This window comes from Drosophila hydei, unplaced genomic scaffold, assembly GCF_003285905.1.
Source record: "Drosophila hydei strain 15085-1641.00,03,60 unplaced genomic scaffold, DhydRS2 tig00000441-arrow-arrow-pilon, whole genome shotgun sequence".
Classification (NCBI taxonomy): Eukaryota; Metazoa; Arthropoda; class Insecta; order Diptera; family Drosophilidae; genus Drosophila; species Drosophila hydei.
In genome coordinates, this window is record NW_022045731.1 from 149743 (window position 1) to 166380 (window position 16638).

Genomic DNA, 16638 nt, shown 5'->3' on the forward strand with positions numbered 1-16638 from the left:
TTGAATGCCGCTTCATTGTCACAGTAGAGTGTTTTGATTTCAGGGAAAATGTTTATTAGCTGAATAAAGGGTGTTTTTACATCTATTGCTGCTCGAGACGGTAGTGGTTGTACGACGGCAAACTTTGAAAACTTGTCAATGCAAGTTAGAAATAGTTTTTTGTCGGTGGCAAAAATGTCGATGTGCAATATTTCGCCTGCGTATGAAGGGATTGGAGTGGCACCCAATTCCTGTTTTTGCGGGTGTCTATCGTATTTGGATTTTGTGCAAACTTTGCAATTTGCAACGACTTCCTTGGCTAGGTTGGACATTTTGGGAAAATAATAGTCACGAAGGACTTGTTTAATGTTTTCCTGTGCTGCTCTATGCGATCGGTTATGTTCTGTCAATATTATTTCTATCTGTTCATTTCTATCAGAAATGTCGAGCACATAGTTCTTGCAGTGCCAAAACTTGGTTGCAGGGAAGCTTGAAACTAGAATATGCTGGAAGCTGGCTAGTGTCGGAAAGTTACAGTGAAAGGCATTTACTGCGTCTGTAACAATGAGAGGTTTTATTGTTTCAATTAATGAATTTTTGTCAGTGAAGCTGACCAGGTGGCGAATCTTTTGGCCAAAAAGTATCTTTTTGCGTTGTAATGGGAAACACGCTTCTTCTAAGATAATCTGGTTTTTAAAACAATTTATTGGTTTGTCGGTCGTTTCGATCGTGTAGGTCAGAGAGAGTTCGCTGTGAATCGTTGTAGCGTCCGATTGAAGTTCATTTTGTAAGGCGTTTATGTTTTGCCTAGAAAGGGCGTCAGCCACAAAGTTCTCTTTCCCTGATCCCTGTGTTCGTCTATAACGGCTTTCCACCTTTTGATCTTGGCGTTAGTATTTTTCTCGGAAACTGTGAATGTCAAAGGCTGATGGTCCGTGAAAATTGTTATATCTTGGGCACCATATAGGTAGTTACGCAGTTTACCTAGAGCCCATACGATGGCTAACAGTTCTCTCTCGTTGGTCGCGTAGTGCGTATCGCTAGTTTTGAGAGTTCTTGAAATCATGGTTATTGGTCTGCCCCCTTGCGAAAGGACAGCTCCAATGCCACTCATTGATGCATCCGTGGTTAGATCGAATGATTGACCGAAATCTGGATACACGAGGCAGACATCTTCTGATGCCAGAATGTTGCGTAATTTTTGAAAGGCGTTACGTTGGGTTTCATCGAAGTTTACCCCAACTTTCCTGGACATGTGTTTACTAACTTTGCCATTTTCTCCCTTGAGTATATTTGTTAGGAGAGCTGCTAAGGATGCAAAATCTGTTATGATGACCCTATAGTAGCTGGCCAGGCCGAGGAAAGACCTAAGGCTGTAGAGGCTCTTTGGTTCAATATACTCTTGGATGGTTTTGACTTTTTCGGGGTCAGTTTTTATGCCGTTTGGTCACTATAAAGCCTAAGAACTCAATGCTCTCTTTAAAAAACTGAGTTTTCTCTTGTGACACTCTCATGTTGGCATCACACAGGTTCTTTAACACTGTGTCAACATGCTTTACATGGTCGATTTCGTTTTCTGAGAAAACTATCACATCGTCTACGTATACGTAGCAAGTTCTCCCTATTTGTTCCCTTAGAACGTCGTCTATAGCCCTTTGAAAAATGCTTGACGCATTCTTGAGGCCAAAGGGCAACCGACAAAACTCATATTTGCCGCCATTAATTGAAAATGATTATTTTTCACGGTCTTGTTCCGTGAGGAGAATTTGATGGTAACCCGACTTTAAGTCCAGGGTTGTAAAAAATTTTGCCTTTCCCAGGTTCGCTAGAATCATAGGGATGCTAAGCATTGGGTACCGGTCGGCAATAGTTCGCTCGTTTAGCTTTCTAAAGTCTATCACAAGGCGTTTGTTTTTGTCGCCGTTGCTGTCGGTCCCTTTTTTGTCGACAACCCAGACTGGGCTGTTGTACGGTGACCTTAATGGTCTGATTATACCATCTTTGAGTAAACATTCAATTTCTTTGTTTACAAAGTCAGATACGCCCATTGGCAGGGGGTACCACTTGGAGTATATTGGTTCGCTGTCTCTAGTTCTAACTGTGGCAACAACAGAGGTATTGAAAGGTAACGCCTCGTTAGAGGTCGAGAACGCTTTTTTCCTCTTTATGATCATGTCTCTGAATTCCTTTTTTACCGATCTTGGTACAACTATGTCGTTCACATTGGTGAAATTGACGTTAGAACACTCGTAGAATCCTAACTTTTCTTGTTTGTCTAGGTATTTCAAGGTGTTATCCTGAAGGTCCAACGTGACTCCCGCCTGCGTTAGCAGGTCGAAGCCTATAATGGCGTCGAACAAGGTGAGTGTGTCTAACAGGAAAAAGGGGGATGTCTGCTCAAAAATCTTGCCCAGACATTTATTTTTAACTTTACTGGAGCCGTGGATCGAGCTCACAGTGAAGGGCTTATCGGCTGGTGTAACTACTTTTAGCTCCTTTACGGGCCTGATATAGTTCTGAACGGCAGCCGGGAGCGTTCCCTAAAAAATTCAACGAATCATTGAGATCAATGGACTCGGTTTCGTCGTCAATACAAGCTACAGCATTTTCTGCTGCCTCCTTGTATTTCTGATCTTCGTCGGCAGAGTTGTTTTGAGCTATATTGTTAACACGTTGTCGTTTGGCGCCTGTAAAACGCTCTGATGTGTTTGCCCTTTTCTGGGGGTGTGAACGTAAGTTCTGATTATTTCCGAACTCCGTGCGTTGTCTAAACTTGGAAGAGTTATCGACTTCCATTGGCACGGGTTTCTTTCTTGATCCTTGTTGTCCCTATTATTTTTGTGTCTTGCTTATTGTGTGACTCGTTGCCCTCGCTCGCCTGAGCTCTTTCTTCTAGCGCTCTAGCGTATGAAGCAGAAAGGGCACTACGTTCGATACTAGCTTCGGCCTCCCTGTCTAATGCTAATGCAGACGGTAAGTCTTTTGGCTGTGCTGGAAACACGGCTGCTCTTAGGTTCTTTCTTAGACCCGAGATGAATGCATGTAGAGCATCCGATCTAACCTCATCATTAAGCAGTATGGCTTGTTGGGGCTCATGAGACATGACGATTTTGTTCGTGACCAAAGATAACTTTCGTTCAACTATGTCATAGTAGCTCTTGAGGCTTAGGTCACTTTGTCTGACCAATTCTAATCCTTGTTGTAAGAGGTGCAATCTAGCCTAGCTATTATAGCCTCAAAATTTAGCACAGTGTTGTGCGAAACTAACCGTGCTCTTGCTGGTCCTCGGATTTTATTCCGGATAATTGTTACCGCTTGGTAATAGTTAGCACTGCCCTCGTAGGGTCTGAATAATTCGTAGGCATCGGTGGCCGATTGCCTCCATGCTACGTATTCATCTGGTATGCCGTTAAAATCGGGTACCGATTTTATTATGTCAAGTGGTAGGTCACACCTAACGTTTGGGTCTACCGATATCCTTTGGTATGTTTCTACCTGAGGCACTTCTATTCGCAAGCATTTTAATTGTTGTTGTAACTGATTTAATTCCCGTCGATGTCTAGCCTCTTGACACTGTAAGGCGCTATTTATTAGGGCTTGAACCTGTTCCGTATTCATTATTAGGTTGCTTAAGTTTTGTGTCTGATTAACTTCGGGGTCTGTATCCCACTCTTCGTCACTAGGGATTTCTGTTTTTATTTGCCTATTTGAATCAAATCGGCTCATTGATTTACGGAACTGCACTGAAACAAATCAATCACTGCTGTGTTTTTACAAGCTTTATTTTTTATTTAATGGCTAACTAGGCAAAGAACATGATAAACTTGTGCTTGCTTGTTTTTTTTTTGTCTATTCGTTTCACTTAATGTGTGGTTTGACTTGAAATTAAAACTTTATGAACTTACATTAACTGAGACATAATGTGGGTTCGTAGACTGTTTTGTTGGGCGCCAATTATTATGTTCCGTCCATCCAGGGTCCGCGTTAGGGGAAGCCGTCGTTCGGGGCACAATGTAGATCAAATTGATAGGCAGATTATGATGGGAAACAATTGAGATATCCAAATTACAGGCCTTGTGGAGCCAATATATAAATCAGCAAAATGATTTCAGTAACGGCAGTGTGCCGGAGCAATGTGGTTATTCGTTAAACTCTTGAACAAGACTGTACTTCAAGTAAACCTAAAACGAAATCAAAAAAAGCTAAAAGAGACAAAAGCTACAAACTACAGTTATTTTTAAGCTACAAGAATTCGATCGACGCGCCGACTCAGCATAACTGTTAAACAAATCTAACTGCGCAACGTCAAGCATCATGTTACCGGTGCTGACTTTGTAAGGGCATTGCGCTGACTCTGGCGCGTCAGCGGAATGCGCATGCGAGGGCAGTAACGAGGGTTACTTGTTAACTACCCCCCACTAAGTTCGTGACCGGCCTCGGTTACATTGTACTTATTGATGGTTTCCTGAAGTATTTTTGATGCTTGTCTGCGTTGGTAGAGGTGATAGCTCACCAGGATGCAGCTGAGGGCGACGCCCAAGATTATACCGCTGATGAGCCAGTTAGCTTGGGATCCGGATGACTCCAGTTCCTCTTTAAACTCACTGATGACTTGTAAGTTGTGGTCGTTCATCCGATGGAGTTGCGGTAAGCTTAGCACTGGGTCATGGCTTATGATGTTGAGAAGCGGAGACCCTGCTACGGCTGGACTCTTTTTTAACGTCTCATGTTGGTCAATGATTCTCGTCCCGTTGATTATAGCGGAGCGCTCAAAGGTGATGAGATACGTGCCATTGCTGTTGATTACGCCGTCGTCTACTTCGGTGATGGGTCTCATGTTGCTGGGTTGAGACCGGCAGTTCGCCGTTCTTCCGGCATGTAGGGCTCGAGCGCACGCTTCGCCTTTTGCTCTCTTACAGACCGCGCCAAAATTGTTTGTAGTACAATCCGAGGTCGCCAGGATGTCACCGTCACAGTCAACTACGATGTTATCTTGGAGCTGTAGTATGATGTTGTGATGCGGTACGGGATAGACAGTTATCTTATTGCAGACGGACTTTTATGGAAGAAGCTTCCATCAGGCTAACTATGGGGACTTCTGGGGGGTGTTCATTAAGTAATGATTTCAAGTCATTGTGATTAAAAATTGAGGGATTTACAATGCCTGATTTAGCGAGAGTGATCGTGAGATTTAAATTTTGTATTTCTGTGGTAATCATTCTATTCCTTGCCAAGAGTGCCTCATACAAATGTGCCGAGTCTACGAAGTCGGCTTTTCTAGCCTTTACAATTTCGTTCACGGTAGAGTGAATTGATTGATTTGTTTTTGTGTTTCGGAATTTATAACTATTTGCCTGTTATTCGAGTCAATCAGCTTTGATTCGGATAGTCTGACCCTGCTGAAATCCTATGCGTCTGGCGTTCCTGCAACTAGTTTTAATGCTGTGCCTAGGAAGTCTAAACTCCTAGCCATTCTATGATGTATCTTTACCACGGACAACAAGCTTCTAGTATTATCTATATCAACACTTAGAAGCTTTCGCATATGCCACTGCGGAAATAAATCGGACAATTTTACGGTTTCATCTACTCTCTTGGTCACTTCTGTCAGGTTGCCAGAAGGTCTAATAAAACTTTGTTGTTCCCAAATAAGTACGTTCCCGTCTAGTATGGGAATGTAATTTGAGCGCGAGTAATCGGTGATCCGGGAGTTCGCTACTACTAGCAAGGATAAAAGCATAAGCGTACGCCTGTAAAGAGTAAGCAGTGCGAAAAATAACCTATTGTTTCTTAGTGCCTATCCTTAGTTACTATGGACCACCCTCCCTTTAATGAGAACCGTGGTTCCCAAGTCTGCCTCTACCATTTCTTCTGAGCATAATGGCGTTAGTTTGTTTCCAAGTCTCTTGTTGTTTTTTAGAAACACCGTTTCGCCTACCTCAAACACTCTGTTCTGTCTGTCTGGATTGCATCTGTTGAGTACGGCTTGTTGTGCCTTTTGAATTTTTTTCTTGACAGATAGTCTAACTTCTGTTGAAGTGGCATGTATGATGTCAATCGGCTTTTGGTTTGTAACCGAATAGATTGACTTATTATATTCTACCGTTGCTCTCAATATCAGCTCAGTAGTTTCACTGGCTTTTCCATCTAACCTCAGGCTTCTGGCTATGTCCGCCAGGGTACTGTGGAACCGCTCTACTTGTGCGTTTGAACTGCTGTGAAGCGGTGGTGCATTTATAATGTCTATATTGTAGCTGTTCTTCAGGAATGATGTGATCATTTCTGAGTTGAATGCCGCTTCATTGTCACAGTAGAGTGTTTTGATTTCAGGGAAAATGTTTATTAGCTGAATAATGGGTGTTTTTACATCTATTGCTGCTCGGGACGGTAGTGGTTGTACGACGGCAAACTTTGAAAACTTGTCAATGCAAGTTAGAAATAGTTTTTTGTCGGTGGCAAAAATGTCGATGTGCAATATTTCGCCTGCGTATGAAGGGATTGGAGTGGCACCCAATTCCTGTTTTTGCGGGTGTCTATCGTATTTGGATTTTGTGCAAACTTTGCAATTTGCAACGACTTCCTTGGCTAGGTTGGACATTTTGGGAAAATAATTGTCACGAAGGACTTGTTTAATGTTTTCCTGTGCTGCTCTATGCGCTCGATTATGTTCTGTCAATATTATTTCTATCTGTTCATTTCTATCAGAAATGTCGAGCACATAGTTCTTGCAGTGCCAAAACTTGGTTGCAGGGAAGCTTGAAACTAGAATATGCTGGAAGCTGGCTAGTGTCGGAAAGTCGCAGTGAAAGGCATTTACTGCGTCTGTAACAATGAGAGGTTTTATTGTTTCAATTAATGAATTTTTGTCAGTGAAGCTGACCAGGTGGAGAATCTTTTGGCCAAAAAGTATCTTTTTGCGTTGTAATGGGAAACACGCTTCTTCTAAGATAATCTGGTTTTTAAAACAATTTATTGGTTTGTCGGTCGTTTCGATCGTGTAGGTCAGAGAAAGTTCGCTGTGAATCGTTGCAGCGTCCGATTGAAGTTCATTTTGTAAGGCGTTTATGTTTTGCCTAGAAAGGGCGTCAGCCACAAAGTTCTCTTTCCCTGGTTTGTAAAGTTCCGTCGCGTTGTGTTCGTCTATAACGGCTTTCCACCTTTTGATCTTGGCGTTAGTATTTTTGTCAAAGGCTGATGGTCCGTGAAAATTTTTATATCTTGGGCACCATATAGGTAGTTACGCAGTTTACCTAGAGCCCATACGATGGCTAACAGTTCTCTCTCGTTGGTCGCGTAGTGCGTTTCGCTAGTTTTGAGAGTTCTTGAAATCATGGTTATTGGTCTGCCCCCTTGCGAAAGGACAGCTCCAATGCCACTTATTGATGCATCCGTGGTTAGATCGAATGATTGACCGAAATCTGGATACACGAGACAGACATCTTCTGATGCCAGAATGTTGCGTAATTTTTGAAAGGCGTTACGTTGGGTTTCATCGAAGTTTACCCCAACTTTCCTGGACATGTGTTTACTAACTTTGCCATTTTCTCCCTTGAGTATATTTGTTAGGAGAGCTGCTAAGGATGCAAAATCTGTTATGATGACCCTATAGTAGCTGGCCAGGCCGAGGAAAGACCTAAGGCTGTAGAGGCTCTTTGGTTCAATATACTCTTGGATGGTTTTGACTTTTTCGAGGTCAGTTTTTATGCCGTGTTTGGTCACTAAAAAGCCTAAGAACTCAATGCTCTCTTTAAAAAACTGAGTTTTCTCTTGTGACACTCTCATGTTGGCATCACACAGGTTCTTTAGCACTGTGTCAACATGCTTTACATGGTCGATTTCGTTTTCTGAGAAAACTATCACATCGTCTACGTATACGTAGCAAGTTCTCCCTATTTGTTCCCTTAGAACGTCGTCTATAGCCCTTTGAAAAATGCTTGACGCATTCTTGAGGCCAAAGGGCAACCGACAAAACTCATATTTGCCGCCATTAATTGAAAATGATTATTTTTCACGGTCTTGTTCCGTGAGGAGCATTTGATGATAACCCGACTTTAAGTCCAGGGTTGTAAAAAATTTTGCCTTTCCCAGGTTCGCTAGAATCATAGGGATGCTAAGCATTGGGTACCGGTCGGCAATAGTTCGCTCGTTTAGCTTTCTAAAGTCTATCACAAGGCGTTTGTTTTTGTCGCCGTTGCTGTCGGTCCCTTTTTTGTCGACAACCCAGACTGGGCTGTTGTACGGTGACCTTAATGGTCTGATTATACCATCTTTGAGTAAACATTCAATTTCTTTGTTTACAAAGTCAGATACGCCCATTGGCAGGGGGTACCACTTGGAGTATATTGGTTCGCTGTCTCTAGTTCTAACTGTGGCAACAATAGAGGTATTGAAAGGTAACGCCTCGTTAGAGGTCGAGAACGCTTTTTTCCTCTTTATGATCATGTCTCTGAATTCCTTTTTTACCGATCTTGGTACAACTATGTCGTTCACATTGGTGAAATTGACATTAGAACCCTTGTAGAATCCTAACTTTTCTTGTTTGTCTAGGTATTTCAAGGTGTTATCCTGAAGGTCCAACGTGACTCCCGCCTGCGTTAGCAGATCGAAGCCTATAATGGCGTCGAACAAGGTGAGTGTGTCTAACAGGAAAAAGGGGGATCTCTGCTCAAAAATCTTGACCAGACATTTATTTTTAACTTTACTGGAGCCGTGGATCGAGCTCACAGTGAAGGGCTTATCGGCTGGTGTAACTACTTTTAGCTCCTTTACGGGCCTGATATAGTTCTTAGCCGCTCCGGTATCTATCAAAATGTTTAAGGTTCTCCCAGTCAACTGTCGTTTAATGAACGGCAGCCGGGAGCGTTCCCTAAAAAATTCAACAAATCATTGAGATCAATGGACTCGGTTTCGTCGTCAATACAAGCTACAGCATTTTCTGCTGCCTCCTTGTATTGTTAACACGTTGTCGTTTGGCGCCTGTAAAACGTTCTGATGTGTTTGCCCTTTTCTGGGGGTGTGAACGTAAGTTCTGATTATTTCCGAACTCCGTGCGTTGTCTAAACTTGGAAGAGTTATCGACTTCCATTGGCACGGGTTTCTTTCTTGATCCTTATTGTCCCTATTATTTTTGTGTCTTGCTTATTGTGTGAGCGGTATTCGTTGCCCTCGCTCGCCTGAGCTCTTTCTTCTAGCGCTCTAGCGTATGAAGCAGAAAAGGCACTACGTTCGATACTAGCTTCGGCCTCCCTGGCTAATGCTAATGCAGACGGTAAGTCTTTTGGCTGTGCTGGAAACACGGCTGCTCTTAGGTTCTTTCTTAGACCCTAGATGAATGCATGTAGAGCATCCGATATAACCTCATCATTAAGCAGTATGGTTTGTTGGGGCTTATGATACATGACGATTTTGTTCGTGACCAAAGATAACTTTCGTTCAACTTCGTCATAGTAGCTCATGAGGCTTAGGTCACCTTGTCTGACCAATTCTAATCCTTGTCGTAAGAGGCGTAGCGAAGTTTTGTCTCCATAGGTGCAATCTAGCCTAGCTATTATAGCCTCAAAATTTAGCACAGTGTTGTGCGAAACTAACAGTGCTCTTGCTGGTCCTCGGATTTTATTCCGGATAATTGTTACCGCTTGGTAATAGTTAGCACTGCCCTCGTAGGGTCTGAATAATTCGTAGGCATCGGTGGCCGATTGCCTCCATGCTACGTATTCATCTGGTATGCCGTTAAAATCGGGTACCAATTTTATTATGTCAAGTGGTAGGTCACACCTAACGTTTGGGTCTACCGATATCCTTTGGTATGTTTCTACCTGAGGCACTTCTATTTGCAAGCATTTTAATTGTTGTTGTAACTGATTTAATTCCAGTCGATGTCTAGCCTCTTGACACTGTAAGGCGCTAATTATTAGGGCTTGAACCTGACCGTATTCATTATTATGTTGCTTAAGTTTTGTGTCTGATTAACTTCGGCGTCTGTATCCCGCTCTTCGTCACTAGGGATTTCTGTTTTTATTTGCCTATTTGAATCAAAGCGGCTCATTGATTTACGGAACTGCACTGAAAAAAATCAATCACTGCTGTGTTTTTACAAGCTTTATTTTTTATTTAATGGCTAACTTGGCAAAGAACATGATAAACTTGTGTTTGCTTGTTTTTCTTGTCTATTCGTTTCACTTAATGTGTGGTTTGACTTGAAATTAAAACTTTATGAACTTACATTAACTGAGACTTAATGTGTGCCGGAGTAATGTGTGTTTATTCGATAAACTCTTGAACAAGACTGTACTTAAAGTAAAACTAAAACGAAATCAAAGCTAAAAGAGACAAAAGCTACAAACTACAGTTATTCTTAAGCTACAAGAATTCGATCGACGCGCCGACTCAGCATAACTGTTAAACAAATCTAACTGCGAAACTTTAAGCATCATGTTACCGGTGCTGACTTTGTAAGGGCATTGCGCTGACTCTGGCGCGTCAGCGGAATGCGCATGTGAGGGCAGTAACGAGGGTTACTTGTTAACTTGCATGTTTGTCGCCTCTTCAGGTAAGTCAGGGAACTGTTAAGGATTTCTTTTAAGTTCGCTTAAAATTCTACATTCAGCAATTGCAGCGTTATACCTAGTATCATGAGCCATACCACTTCATTAATAGGCTGCCAGCCTATCACTTGAGTACCAAAATCCGCAACTTGGGTAGTCGGGAAACGTGCTTCTAGGTGGGCGGCAAACTATCCTTTATAGTCAAGATTGCTTTTATAATTTCGAATGATTTCACATCTCACATTAGGATCAACGGAAATTCTTTGATATAAATCATTGTTCGGAGTCTCTGGAATTAGCTTATTAATGCTAATGTTTAACTGCACTGAATTTCTCTCTCAGCTTGTCCTAGTATTTGACGGAATGGCTGATATGCCTGTGTATGTTTGTCGCCTCTTCAGGTAAGTCAGGGAACTGTTAAGGATTTCTTTTAAATTCGCTTAAAATTCTACATTCAGCAATTGCAGCGCTATACCTAGTATCATGAGCCATACGACTTCATTAATAGGCTGCCGGCCTATCACTTGAGTACCAAAATCTGCAACTTGGGTAGTCGGGAAAAGTGTTTCTAGGTCGGCAAACTATCTTTTATGGTCAGTATTGCTTTTATAATTTCGAATGGCATTTCACATTAGACAGTAGGATCAACGGAAATTCTTTGGGATATATGATCGAACGCTGTCTCTGGAATTAACTTAATGCTAATATTTAACTGTACTGAATATCTCTCTCAGTTTGTCCTAGTGCTTGACGGGATGGGTGATATACCTGTACCTCTTCAGGTAATCAGATAACTTTTGAGGATTTATTTTAATTCCGCTTAAAATTTTACATTCAGCAATTGCAGCGTTAGACCTAGTATCATGAACAGTACCACCTCTATAATCGGGTACCGGCCTATCATTTCAGTACCAAAATCCGCAACTTGGGTAGTGGAGAAGTGTTTCTAGGTCGGCACACTATCCTTTATGGTCAGGATTGCTTTTATAATTTTGAATGATATTTCACATCTGACAGTAGGATCAACGGAAATTTTTTGTACTATATCATCGTACGGTTTCTCTAGAATTACCTTGTTAATGCTAATTTTAAAGAGTACTGAATATCTCTCGCAGTCCTAGTGCCTGACGGGATAGGTGATATGCATGTACCTCTACAGGTAGTCAGAGAACTTTTGAGGTTTTTTTCAATTTCGCTATATACATTCAGCGATAGCAGCGCTATACCTAGTATAATGTGCCATGGCAGCTCTGTAAGCGGCTGCCGGCTTCTGCGCCAAAATTCGCAATTTCAATATTTTTTAAAGATTTTTCATTCCGCTTAAAGTTCTACATACAGTGATTGCAGCGTTATACCTAGTGTCATGTGCCATGTAAGCTCGTTAATCGGCTGCCGGCCTACCACTACAGCACCAAAATCCGCAATTTCATCGGGAGACGTTTTTATTGGTCGGCGAACTTAGCTTCAAGATCATGACTGAGTGACATTTCTCATCTGACACTAAGATCAACGAAAATTCTTTGGAATATATCAACCTACGGTGTCTGTTGAATTAACTTGCCAATGTTAATTTTAAAGTTCATTATTTCATCCAGCTTGTCTTAGTGCCTGACGGGAGAGATGATATGCCTGTATGTGTGTTTTGCCTACTGTAGGTAGTCCGAGACCTTTCGAGGTTTTCCTTTAATTCTCGAACACTTTTACATAGTTTTAAGCTTGATTCCTACAACGGCACTATTGTGCTTCAGTTTGTTTTAATGTGATATATATATATTTTTTTTTTAATTTTTCGATTTGAATATTTTTTTGTAAATGAACTTCCATGATACTTCAGACTCTAGCCTGTTAAATCTTCCAGGTTATGAATCCTAACACGTTGGGCGCCAGTTCTGTAATCTGTCCTGTCCAGGGGGGGTCCTCGATAGATGGTACCGTTGGGCAGATCCAGAGTGGTTAGATGCTTAGGTTGAATACAATTAAGTATTCCGAATACTGGCCATGTGGCTCAGCAATGTGATAATTAATAAATGAAATGTCGTACGGCTAGTTGCCGGATCAACGTTTATTCGAGCGTGCGTTAGCTTACGTTATAAGAACAAATCTGAACTAATAACTTGTGGCCTAAGCTGAAGATCATTGTCATGAGCTACAAAGCTACAAAGCTGATAAGCTACAGTCGGCAAGCCGACTCAGCATAAACGATAACGCGGACACTCGCAACATAGTCAAGTACCGGGTTACCGCTGCCAACCGTTGCGGTCAGGGCACTGAACCTATATGTCAGCGAAATAGGTTTGTAGCAGATGGCAATGTTTGAAAGAAATGCTTGATTAATACCTTAAGACAATATTTATGTTTTAACTTATATCATCACACCTTACGATGGAATTAACTTGTTAATACTAATTGTAAACTGTACAGAATATCTCTCGCAGTTTGTCCTTATGCCTGACGGGATGGGTGGTATGACTGTAACTCTTCAGGTAATCAGAGAACTTTTGAGGATTTCTTTTAATTCCGCTTAAACTTCTACATTCAGCAATTGCAACGTTAGACCTAGTATCATGAGCAGTACCACCTCGTTAATCGGGTGCCGGCCTACCACTTCAGTACCAAAATCCGCAATTTGGGTAGTCGGAAAATTGGTACTTGACGGGATGGCTGATATGCCTGTGTATGTTTGTTGCCTCTTCTGGTAAGTCAGGGAACTGTTAAGGATTTCTTGTAAATTCGCTTAAAATTCTACATTCAGCAATTGCAGCGTTATACCTAGTATCATGAGCCATACCATTTCATTAATAGGCTGCCAGCCTATCACTTGAGTACCAAAATCCGCAACTTGGGTAGTCGGGAAAAGTGTTTCTAGGTGGGCAAACTATCCTTTATAGTCAAGATTGCTTTTATAATTTCGAATGATTTCACATCTGACAGTAGGATCAACGGAAATTCTTTGAAATAAATCATTGTTCGGTGTCTCTGGAATTAGCTTGTTAATGCTAATGTTTAACTGCACTGAATTTCTCTCTCAGCTTGTCCTAGTATTTGACGGAATGGCTGATATGCCTGTGTAAATTATTATGTTCCGTCCGTCCAGGGTCCGCGTTAGGGGAAGCCGTCGATCGGGGCACAATGTAGATCAAATTGATAGGCAGATTATGATGGGATATAATTGAGATATCCAAATTACAGGCCTTGTGGCTCAGCAATATATAAATCAGCAAAATGATTTCAGTAACGGCAGTGTGCCGGAGCAATGTGTGTTTATTCGTTAAACTCTTGAACAAGACTGTACTTAAAGAAAAACTAAAACGAAATCAAAGCTAAAAGAGACAAAAGCTACAAACTACAGTTATTCTTAAGCTACAAGAATTCGATCGACGCGCCGACTCAGCATAACTGTTAAACAAATCTAACTGCGCAACGTCAAGCATCATGTAACCGGTGCTGACTTTGTAAGGGCATTGCGCTGATTCTGGCGCATCAGCGGAATGCGCATGCGAGGGCAGTAACGAGGGTTACTTGTTAACTACCCCCCCACTAAGTTCGTGACCGGCCTCGGTTACATTGTACTTATTGATGGTTTCCTGAAGTATTTTTGATGCTTGTCTGCGTTGGTAGAGGTGATAGCTCACGAGGATGCAGCTGAGGGCGACGCCCAAAACTATACCACTGATGAGCCAGTTAGCTTGGGATCCGGATGACTCCAGTTCCTCTTTAAACTCACTGATGACTTGTAAGTTGTGATCGTTCATCCGATGGAGTTGAGGTAAGCTTAGCACTGGGTCATGGCTTATGATGTTGAGAAGCGGAGACCCTGCTACGGCTGGACTCTTTTTTAACGTCTCATGTTGGTCAATGATTCTCGTCCCGTTGATTATAGCGGAGCGCTCAAAGGTGATGAGATACGTGCCATTGATGTTGATTACGCCGTCGTCTACTTCGGTGATGGGTCTCATGTTGCTGGGTTGAGACCGGCAGTTCGCCGTTCTTCCGGCATGTAGGGCTCGAGCGCACGCTTCGCCTTTTGCTCTCTTACAGACCGCGCCAAAATTGGTTGTAGTACAATCCGAGGTCGCCAGGATGTCACCGTCACAGTCAACTACGATGTTATCTTGGAGCTGTAGTATGATGTAGTGATGCGGTACGGGATAGACAGTTATCTTATTGCAGACGGACTTTTATGGAAGAAGCTAACTAATTGCAGACGGACTTTTATGGAAGAAGCTAACTATGGGGACTTCCGGGTCGTTTGTTCGTTTGTTCGTTTGATTTCAAGTCATAAAGCTAATTGATTGATTTGTTTTTGTGTTTCGAAATTTATAACTATTTGCCTGTTATTCGAGTCAATCAGCTTTGATTCGGATAGTCTGACCCTGCTGAAATCCTATGCGTCTGGCATTCCTGCAACTATTTTTAATGCTGTGCCTAGGAAGTCTAAACTCCTAGCCATTCTATGATGTATCTTTACCACGGACAACAAGCTTCTAGTATTATCTATATCAACACTTAGAAGCTTTCGCATATGCCACTGCGGAAATAAATCGGACAATTTTACGGTTTCATCTACTCTCTTGGTCACTTCTGTCAGGTTGCCAGAAGGTCTAATAAAACTTTGTTGTTACCATAAGTACGTTCCCGTCTAGTATGGGAATGTAATTTGAGCGCGAGTAATCGGTGATCCGGGAGTTCGCTACTACTAGCAAGGATAAAAGCATAAGCGTACGCCTGTAAAGAGTAAGCAGTGCGAAAAATAACCTATTGTTTCTTAGTGCCTATCCTTAGTTACTATTTGAGGTTGTCTTTATGGACCACCTTCCCTTTAATGAGAACCGTGGTTCCCAAGTCTGCCTCTACCTTTTCTTCTGAGCATAATGGCGTTAGTCTGTTTTCAAGTCTCTTGTTGTTTTTTAGAAACACCGTTTCGCCTACCTCAAATACTCTGTTCTGTCTGTCTGGATTGCATCTGTTGAGTACGGCTTGTTGTGCCTTTTGAATTTTTTTCTTGACAGATAGTCTAACTTCTGTTGAAGTGGCATGTATGATGTCAATCAGCTTTTGGTTTGTAACCGAATGGATTGACTTATTATATTCTACCGTTGCTCTCAATATCAGCTCAGTAGTTGCGCTGGCTTTTCCATCTAACCTCAGGCTTCTGGCTATGTCCGCCAGGGTACTGTGGAACCGCTCTACTTGTCCGTTTGAACTGCTGTGAAGCGGTGCTGCATTTATAATGTCTATATTGTAGCTGTTCTTCAGGAATGATGTGATCATTTCTGAGTTGAATGCCGCTTCATTGTCACAGTAGAGTGTTTTGATTTCAGGGAAAATGTTTATTAGCTGAATAATGGGTGTTTTTACATCTATTGCTGCTCGAGACGGTAGTGGTTGTACGACGGCAAACTTTGAAAACTTGTCAATGCAAGTTAGAAATAGTTTTTTGTCGGTGGCAAAAATGTCGATATGCAATATTTCGCCTGCGTATGAAGGAATTGGAGTGGCACCCAATTCCTGTTTTTGCGGGTGTCTATCGTATTTGGATTTTGTGCAAACTTTGCAATTTGCAACGACTTCCTTGGCTAGGTTGGACATTTTGGGAAAATAATAGTCACGAAGGACTTGTTTAATGTTTTCCTGTGCTGCTCTATGCGCTCGGTTATGTTCTGTCAATATTATTTCTATCTGTTCATTTCTATCAGAAATGTCGAGCACATAGTTCTTGCAGTGCCAAAACTTGGTTGCAGGGAAGCTTGAAACTAGAATATGCTGGAAGCTGGCTAGTGTCGGAAAGTCGCAGTGAAAGGCATTTACTGCGTCTGTAACAATGAGAGGTTTTATTGTTTCAATTAATGAATTTTTGTCAGTGAAGCTGACCAGGTGGCGAATCTTTTGGCCAAAAAGTATATTTTTGCGTTGTAATGGGAAACACGCTTCTTCTAAGATAATCTGGTTTTTAAAACAATTTATTGGTTTGTCGGTCGTTTCGATCGTGTAGATCAGAGAGAGTTCGCTGTGAATCGTTGCAGCGTCCGATTGAAGTTCATTTTGTAAGGCGTTTATGTTTTGCCTAGAAAGGGCGTCAGCCACAAAGTTCTCTTTCCCTGGTTTGTAAAGTACC